The sequence below is a fragment of the Mauremys reevesii genome, linkage group 12, assembly GCF_016161935.1.
Source record: "Mauremys reevesii isolate NIE-2019 linkage group 12, ASM1616193v1, whole genome shotgun sequence".
Taxonomy (NCBI): Eukaryota; Metazoa; Chordata; order Testudines; family Geoemydidae; genus Mauremys; species Mauremys reevesii.
Window position 1 is genome coordinate 39,350,544 of NC_052634.1, and position 9,274 is coordinate 39,359,817.

The 9,274-nt window shown below is 57.8% G+C and overlaps 3 non-coding genes across 3 annotated transcripts; 1 reads left to right on the plus strand and 2 right to left on the minus strand.

Moving 5' to 3' along the window:
• Window positions 1–73, minus strand: TRNAK-CUU. The gene has a single exon. It is a non-coding gene; the product is annotated as a tRNA-Lys (tRNA).
• Window positions 74–7,001: 6,928 nt separating this feature from the next.
• On the minus strand, window positions 7,002–7,075 carry TRNAI-AAU. Its single transcript has one exon. It is a non-coding gene; the product is annotated as a tRNA-Ile (tRNA).
• Window positions 7,076–7,187: 112 nt separating this feature from the next.
• Window positions 7,188–7,260, plus strand: TRNAA-CGC. The gene has a single exon. It is a non-coding gene; the product is annotated as a tRNA-Ala (tRNA).
• Window positions 7,261–9,274: the final 2,014 nt, after the last annotated feature.

Genomic DNA, 9,274 nt, shown 5'->3' on the forward strand with positions numbered 1-9,274 from the left:
TGCCCAGACAGGGGCTTGAACCCTGGATCCTCAGATTAAGAGCCTGATGCTCAACCAACTGAGCTACCTGGGCTTGTTGGGACCATCTTCACCATTCACCACAAGAGCGAGCAGGCAGGCAAAAGAGAAGCAAAAAAAGTCCCCAGAACCCCTCCTCTTTCTGCACAGCCACTGCCTATCAGCAGGATTCCTCGTCCTCCTCCGTCCTGTGCCTCAGTGCGACTAAATCTCCACACCTAGACAGCCGGTCCGTCCGCTGCACCCCAGTCCCCCATGCCTGAGCCTCCCTGCCAAAGCCCTGCACCTGGCCCCAGAGAATTAAGTCTCACGTGTTGCTGGGAACTCGACTTCTTGTGCCCAGAGAGTCTCAGGCCCCCTCAGTAGCTGACCTGAGAAACACAGTGTCTGCAAAAGCAGCAAAGAGTCGTGTGGCACCTTATAGACTAACAGACGTACTGGAGCATGAGCTTTCGTGGGTGAATCCCCACTTCATCGGATGCATCAGTGTCGGCCTTTCCCAAAGAAGTGCCTGGAGGGCCTTTTTCTGTGTGACCATGTGGCCTAATGGATAAGGCGTCTGACTTCAGATCAAGGGTTCGAGTCCCTTCGTGGTTGTGCTTGTGCAGTTTTACCTTTGGGCTGAACGTCCTGCTCCCTTCAGGGCTGGAACCTCTTCTTGGCCGCTCAGGCCAATGCTCTGGCTTCAGCTAGAGCCCCGGGAAGGAGTTGGGGGTTGGGCGTCACAAAGGCTGGGGCATGAGCCCCAGGTGCTTCCAGTCTCGCCTTTGCCCTTCCTGACTTGCCAGAGAAAATGGGCGGCTGCCCGGGCTAGCGTGTGGAGCAGTTTCCCTCTTCCAAGTGTGCGCCTGTCCCTGTGCTGGAGGGTACTTGCTACATAGCCCCTTGGGAGCCTGGGTGTTTCTCTGCTTCTCGCCAGCTGGGGAAAAGCCTCTTGGGGTAAAATCTCCTGCCCCACTGCCAAAGTCAGCACGAAGAGTGGGAACGGTAAGAGGCCCCACCAGGGGGGCTGGCCCTGCTTTCCTACCATCGTCTGATGTTGGCCACAGAGCATCAGCAGCCGCCCCGCATGCTGGTCTGCGGGTGGCCTTCAGTGGGGTTTGGCATGGCAGGGAGCAGCCTGGCTGGGTGTTTTTGTGCCTGTCTGAAGGCCACACCTAGGCATGGTCCTGCCCTCCTCTGGCCCTGACCTCATTTGCTCTGTGGCTTTTAAGCCTTCCCTTGGAGCCATCAGTGCCAGCCACCTCTGCTCCAGGTGCCCAGAGGAGGAGAGGGGCTGGGCTGCAGCCTGGGAAGCCTGGCCCTGGCCCTGCTTCCTTTAAATGCCATGTGGGCAAGAGGAAGAGCTGCAGCGACAGGGACCAAAGCTGAGGACATCAGGTGAAGCAGCAAGAAACCCAACATCAGGTCAACCCGCAGGAATCTCTAGCCAGACTGTTCAGTTCTAGGACCCCACCCTATGGCGGCCCAGCTGGACCAGAGACCCATCTCCAATGGGCACCAGTGACCCAGGAGGAGGAGGAAAAAGCATCCCCTCTAGTTCAGCCAGGGAGAGGGTAACAAAGCACATGGAGCTCCAAGGCTTTGCAGCAAACCACTGTACCTGCCAGAGGTCCCACTGAGATTTGAACTCAGATTTGAGGATTCAGAGTCCTGAGTGCTGCCCATTACACCATGGGACCTGCTGCTGTTTTGCTTTCTAGACCCCTGTGACTCTCAGCTGGGTGGCTTCCACTCTGCACTTATTGCTTCCCACCAGCAGCTTCCTCTCGCGGGACTCTCTCTCCTCCTCCAGCGACTATAGTCCTGCTCTTCCGGATCCGCGGGTCCTGCCCTGAGTCCCTGCATCCCCCTGCTTTGTCTCCATTCCCTGCAGGCTGCAAAAATGTCAGGGGAGGCTGCTCCTCCCTTCACTCGGTGCTCCCGCTCATATCGGCCAGCTGCAGCCTCATCTCCTGGAACTCGGGCAGCTGTCGCTTGATCCGATCGTACAGTCACACGCTGACTGGCTCCCCTGCCTGGATGCTCTTGTGGAAATCCCACAGGCGACACTGCAGGACTTGGCACTGTTGGTTTCTTTAATGTTGTGGTGTTTGCACGACTGCCAGAACAAAGCCGCCAACTCCTCCCTCACCGACTCCCACCAATCCCCCTGGTTGCCATAGAACCCTCTGATGCTTTCCCGTTCTGCCAGCACCGCCAGGCCTCACCCCTGCTCCTTTATCTTGGAAGCTCTGGATGTTCAGCTTCACTATCCTCTGCCCTGGGCCAGGGATGGGGCGGCTCCAGGCACCAGTGCAGCAAGCTGCGGGGGGCGGCCTGCCGGTCGCTGTGAGGGTGGCAGGAGGTCCCCTGGTGATGCGGATTAGGTGGCATGCCTGCGGGAGCTCTGCCAGTGCCCCAGCTGCAGCCGCAATTCGGTGGTGGTACGCTGAAGGCACAGGACCGGCGGACCTGCCACAGGCATGCGGCCGAATCCGCGTTACCAGAGGACCTCCGGCAGGTGTTGGGATAGATCTGTATGACATTATACACTAATGTTAGATGTGTAGAAAGTGTGACTAGAAAGGAGCAGTGTGACGGTGCTGCCCGTGGGAGCCAGCTGAGGTCACTCAATCAGGGTGAACTCCAAACAAAACGGGGCAGACAAACCCCAAACGCTGGTGGTTATTCCAATACTTAGATTTACCAACCAGCACAAAACAGCTTCTGTAGCACCTCACTGGTTACTCAGAATCCAAACCACGCAGTTCCCTTGAAGTGCCCAGCCTCAGGCCTCCGTCCAGACATACACGTCAGATATGATGATGATTCCTGAAAATCTGATCTCATCACATCAAAGAAAAGGTTCTTCCAATCCCAAAGGATCAGCCACATACCCAGGTTCAATTATAACTTAGATCTTACCCAAAATACACGCTACAGCCAATTCTTATTAACTAAGATAAAATTTATTAAAAAAGAAAAGAGAGAGAGAGAGTGTTGGTTAAAAGATCAATATACAGACAGACTTGAATTCAATTCTTGAGGTTCAGATGCATAGCACAGATGAGCTTGTAGTTGCCAAAAGTCCTTTTAGAAATAGTCCAGAGCTGATAGTCCAATGTCCATATTCAGGGTGACTCCAGTTATTGACTCGGGATCTCAATCCTTATGGCTTAAGGTTTCCCCCTCTTAAATCCCAAAGCAGATCTGAGATGAAGCAGGATCATGTCCCAGGGTTCTTATATATTTCCAGCAGCCTTTCAGCCTGAGAAAACAACAGGCTTAACTTCTTCTCCCAAACATCCTGGCAATTAACACAGGGTAATTTACCCATTAAACAGTTCGGATCCAGGTTAGCACAACCTTCAAAGAGACACAGAGACAATAATACTATATCACTCAAGTATCATCATAAATGTTAATATTCCTTTTTTGATCTTTGAATTAAAACTACAGCAATAGACAAGACTTGTTTGCTGACATCACAAGCCCTGAGCAAACATCTCCCCTTCTACCTCTAACAATGCAGACTTGCATTTCAAAGCTCTGTTCATTTACAGATCTTCCTAACCAGTCCTTAAGGTTCACCCATGGGTCAGGTCAGTGGGTGAAGTGAGTTAATTAACTCTTTCTGGCCCTGTCACCTTTCAATGAAATATTATATTACACTCATAACGTCACTGGAGGTCAGGACTGGGATAGCAGGGGCTGCAGGTCAGGAGTGAGGGGCACCAGCAGAGCTGTGAGTCTGGAGGTCAGGACTGGAATGGCAGGGGCTGCGGGTCAGGAGTGAGGGGCACCGTCAGAGCTGGAGGGAGCACAGGGGGCTGCGGGTCGGGAGTGAGGGGCACCGTCAGAGCTGGAGGGAGCACAGGGGGCTGCGGGTCGGGAGTGAGAGGCACCAGCAGAACTGTGAGTCTGGAGGTCAGGACTGGGATAGCAGGGGCTGCAGGTCAGGAGTGAGGGGCACCAGCAGAGCTGTGAGTCTGGAGGTCAGGACTGGAATGGCAGGGGCTGCGGGTCGGGAGTGAGGGGCACCGTCAGAGCTGGAGGGAGCTCACCAACACCTTCAGCTGGCACCTTTGCAGGGCAGGGCCCAGGCCATCTGTTGCCTGGAGACAGGGTGTCGGCCATTCTCTGTGCAGACGGCATCACACTGTCCCTCTCGGGCTCTACAACAATCACACCCCCTTATCCCACCATCTAGAGCCTTGAGAAATGCATAGGGGAAACTGAGGCACCCACACAGTATTCAGAGAAAACATTAAGCACATTCCCACTTCGTAACACCTGTATACGACCAGTTACATACTTTGAAGGGTGTAAAATAATCAAATATTGTGCTAAATAAAATGATACTCCAAACTGACCAAATTTAAGTTGCACGTTTTTCCCCTCAGGTGAGGGTTCTGGAGTGGGGCTGGGGATGAGGGGTTCACAGTGCAGGAGAATGCTCGGTGCTGGGGGTGCAGGCTTTGGGGTGGGGCAGGGCTGAGGATGAGGAACTTGGGGTGCAGACAGGCTGCCCCAGGGCTAGGGCCAGAGAGGACTCCCCATCACCACCACTGGCAGCAGCAAGCTCCAGGGGAGGGACCCCTCCTCTCCCCCCTGCCCCCCACAGCACACTCACTCTGCACCACAGTCACTGCACATGCTCCTAGGGCCCCTCTCAGGTCCAGAAAGCTCACTCACCTCCTCTATGATGGGTACTAGGGGGTGGGGGTTGCCATCACAGGTGGCCTTCCATGTTGCTGCCCCTCACCATAACTTCACTGTGGATGGGGGATGGGGCTGCCCCTTGCCCAGCATGGGGCAGAAGTGGGGTCTGCAGGGTGGTGGCTATGGCGGGGGGGGGGAGCAGGGTGTCATAAAATTCACCCAAGCCCCAGCTGCTCAGGTCTAGGAAGCCTCCCTCTCCCATCCCCCCTGTGGTGGGTGGGTTGGTGGGTGCTGGGGGAGGGGGCATTGCCTTCCCATGTGGCTTCCTGCCTCCCCTGTGCAGCCTGCTGCGCCTCACTGGGGGTAGGGGATGGGGCTTCTCCATCCCCAGTGTGGGGCAGGAGGGGGGGCTGCAGGGTGGTGGCTGGGGGGGACAGGGAGGGCAAGTTGGCACAAAATACACCCACGCCCCAGCTGCTCAGGTAGGCCTATGAACCGCCTCCCCCATCTGCCCTGTGGAGGGGAGGGGCACTGCCTTCACATGTGGCTTCCTGCCTCCCTGACCCCTGCTGCAGCCTGCTGCCCCTCACCACAGCCTCACTGGGGGACGGTGGGAGGGGATGGGGCTGCCCCCCTTCCCCACCGTTGGGCAGGAGTGGGGGCTGGGGCTGGGGCAGGGGGGGAATCATAGGGTCAAACACTCACGGAAGCCCCAGCAGCTGCTAAGGTGAGTGAGGTCCGTCTCCTGGCCAGAAGTCCCCTTCGCGTCTCCTCCAGGTAGGGGCAGGGGAGGGGAGGGCTGCCAAGCACGGCACGGCCCCCTCCACTCCCCTCCCCCTCCTGAGGTGCTACAGCACCAGCAGCTTGCACTGCTGTTATGCTGTAGCCCTTAGGCGGCGGCAGCAGCAGCAGCAAGGGAGAGAGACGCGCTGCACTCTTTACGTTCAGGCAGGAAGCTCCAGGGTGGGAGCGGGGAAGCTCGAGCCCTGGCAGCGGCGGCGGCAGGGGAAATGAGAGGCGGGGGCGCTCCAAGCAGGGGAGAAACCTAGCTCCAAATATTGGTGGAGCAGAGCCCCTGACTGTGAATATTCCTGGGGCTTTAGCCCCAGGAGCCCATATAAGTTGGTGCCCCTGGCCTCCACGAGTGCCGCACTCTGACCAGCTGAACCAGGCAAGCCACGGGAAGCTTCTCAAGGTCTTCCCCTGGTGTGGGCTTGGATGCGAAAACCACCTGGCCGTTCATCAGCTGTTGCAAGAAGTGTCCAGAGTAGGAGTAGCGATGGGGCTGTAGCTTTCCACAGCATCTCAATTTGGGCAGCTTTCCATTCACCTTTTATGTGTAATGTCCCTCGCACGGGTTTCACTTGTGGAGCTGTACGACTCTGGCAGGGTGGCCATTTAGAAATCTTTTCCTTGCTTTTCTTTTTCGCCTGGCCCCAGCATTAGGACCGTTTGGGTGTTTCAGTGTGTGTGTTTTCCCATTTGGAAGTTTGGAAGGGGAGCCGAAAAAGGAGTCTTTTTCACAAGCAAGTTGGCTTTCTGCACAGGTAGGGCCCTTGGCCATAAAGCTTAGCTCCATCAGTGCGTCTGCATGGGGTTCCTCCAGTGCCTCAAGAGCCCGTGCTAAACTCTCGGTGTGGGCGTTTGGCTTGCGCCAGTCAGAGTGCCGTGCCTGCGTCTTCCCAGGCCCAGCTCCCGTGAGGCACGCATAACTTGGGAGGAAAGGGGTAGAAGAGAAAGCAAGTGAAGCTGACTTTGAGTGGTGGTGCCCCTGGGCGGAGTGGTCCTCCTGCTCCTTCCTGTCGGAGGGGTGGGCTCCAGTGTGGGCTTGGGGGGTCTGGCTGTGAGCAGTGGGAGGATGGTGTCCAGGGAAGTCCCAAAGGTCACCCTGCGCCGGCGGAGTGTGAAGCCTCTCCCCTAGGTTGGGGTGCCGAGTGTTAAGCCTTCCTCTGTGGCTTGGGCTGGGGAGCGTGATCCGTCGGGTCCATTTGGGTGGAGCTGGCGGCCGGCAGAATTCGGGCCATCAGGTCAACCCTCTGTGGACAATGGGGGCGAGCCGGCAGGCCTGTGATTTTGGCTTCGCTGGGCGGGCAGCTCAAGCCTGGCCTCCTATGAGCCTGGAAGGCAGCTGGCCGGGCTCACCCGTCTCCTCCCCGGGCCCAAGTTCCTTTCAGGCAGCAGGTGGAGCGAGGCCCAGGAGGGAGACCAAGGAGGTGTCCGGGCCTCGTCCTGCCCGGTGCCCAGCAGGGCTCTTGCCCGCTCCCGGCCCACCTGGTTTTGGCCTCTGCCACCCCTAGCAGTCAGCCAAAAGAGCAGAAGCCACCCTCTCCCTCCCGCAGTGGCCAGCATGGGGCTTGAACCCATGACCTTGGTGTTATTAGCACCATGCTCTAACCAGCTGAGCTAGCCGGCCTACGGGAAGCCCTCCCTTGCCTGATCCTTTTCGAAGGAGTCACCGGCTGGCGCGGGGAACGATGTGGCCTCCATTATCGAATGGATGGATCAAGACGCCATCAGCCAAGGTAGGGGAATTAGCTCAAGTGGTAGAGCGCTCGCTTCGCATGCGAGAGGCAGCGGGATCAATGCCCGCATTCTCCAGCGGCAAGGCAGCCGCAGGACCTTCTCTCGCCCTTCTTTTAAAAGCCATGGTCAGTCAGCCGGCTCAGCTCCTCCAGTGGCCTCCATCCCTCTCCCCGCTTGGCCTCCCAAAAAGCCAGCCCTTGCGGAGCACAAAGCTCTTCCTCCCCGGCCCTTCTCCCCCTTGCGCTGACTGGGAGGCTGGAGACAGCTGGGGGAAGTTAGCTCAAATGGAAGAGCATGGGAGAAGTAGTCAGACCCATAGACACATTCTCCAGCCTGCTCTGCTCTGCTCTGCTGGGCTGGGCTCTAGTGGGGGACCTGCACCTTTCTTTCTGAGCTCTCACTGGAGCACAATCCCTTTCCTCCTCCCTCCCTGCTAGTCTACGCCAAGCTCATTGGCCGGGAGGGAGAGCCACTCAAATACAGAATTACTCACATCCCAGGGGTCCATGAAGGGAATGAGGAGATGGGCGGGGTGGCACGCGATACCAGCTCAGCTGAGACCGTGAGACCTCGCAGCCTCCTGATCTCAGGCAGCATGGCAGCCGTGGAGCAGAGCAGAGCAGAGCACGCAGACAGCTTGGAGACAGCCAAAGCGGGGAAGGGCTGCATTGGTCTGGAAGAGGGAGTCGGTGGCTGTCTATCCTGGCGGAGGCAGGGTCGTTTTGCTGTATGCTGGGCCAGGGGCCAGGGAGCCTGCTAGAGTTGCTGAGCTGGGCCTGCTCCTGGCTTTGCTTGGGTTAGAGGAAAGTGGTGAAGATAGGAACGGCCCTCCTGGGTGAGACCGATGGTCCATCTAGGCCACTATCACGTCTTCTGACAGTAACCGATGCCAGGCGCTTCAGAGGCAATGGCCAGAGCAGGCAATCGTCAAGTGATCTATCCCTGCGTTGTCTTCTGAAGTTTGGTGCTTGTTTCATGGGCTAACTCTCACCCCAGACACACTCCAGGGAGGGAGCGTTGGTGTTTGTGCCGAGGAGCGTGGCTGGGACTCGGACCCCCTTCCCCAGCTCTGGGTAGCGCCTCGCCCCCACCTCCCCATTTCAGGCTGTGTTCTGCTTAAGGCCACAGAGCCCTTGCCTTTTTTTGCCCGGTGCCTGAGAGTCAGGCCAGCTGCGGGGAATTAGCTCAAGCGGCAGAGCGCTCGCTTTGCATGCGAGAGGTAGTGGGGGGCGATGCCCGCATTCTCCGAGCCTGTCGACTAAGGGCTCCTGATGAGCGTGGTGGACGGGAGAGCCGGCCATCTGACTTTTGGCCTTGCTGCCCGTAGCGGTCAGGCCGAAAAATCAAAAGCCACCCTCCCCAGGCCCACAGCCACCCAGGGGCTCCTCTGCACCAGGGCCGGCTTTAGGAAGTGCGGGGCTTGTACTCACCGGGCGGTGCTCCGAGTCTTCGGCGGCAGGTCCTTCACTCACTCCAGGTCTTTGGCGGCACTGAAGGACCCGCCGCCAAAGTGCCACCGAAGACCCAGAGTGCCGCCAGGTGAGTAAAAATTAAAAAGGCGCCTCTAGCCAGGGAAGGGATTCTCACTGGACGTGGGGCCCTCTTAGGCGCGGGGCCCGATTCGGAGGAATTGGTGGAATAGGCCTAAAGCCGGCCCTGCTCTGCACCATCTTGCCTGAGCGAGTGGAAGTGGAGCCTGGAACTGAGCTGAGGCGCTGAGGGTTATTTGCTCTGCGCGCTTCACACGGAGGTGAAAACATGGGGCACAGATCTTTGAGCACAACCCTCGTCCTGAGGAATGGAGGGGGCTGCACAAAGAGAGACCGGCTCTCCCTGGCGGGGCTGCAGCAGCTCTTCACAGGGTCAGTCCCACTGCCAATTGGTACCAGAGTTTTGAAAGCCTCCTTTTCTGGCCTGGTTCCCCTCTCTTTAGGGAGACTGGCGGCCCCAAACTTCCCAGAAACCATCATAGCGAGGCCAACCTGAGCACAGACACCTGCTCAGCACCCCGGGGTGCAGCCCTGAACTCCGGCAATCAGCTACGCTCAGCTGCCCACCCAACAAGCGTTACACGCAGGAGCCTTCGTGC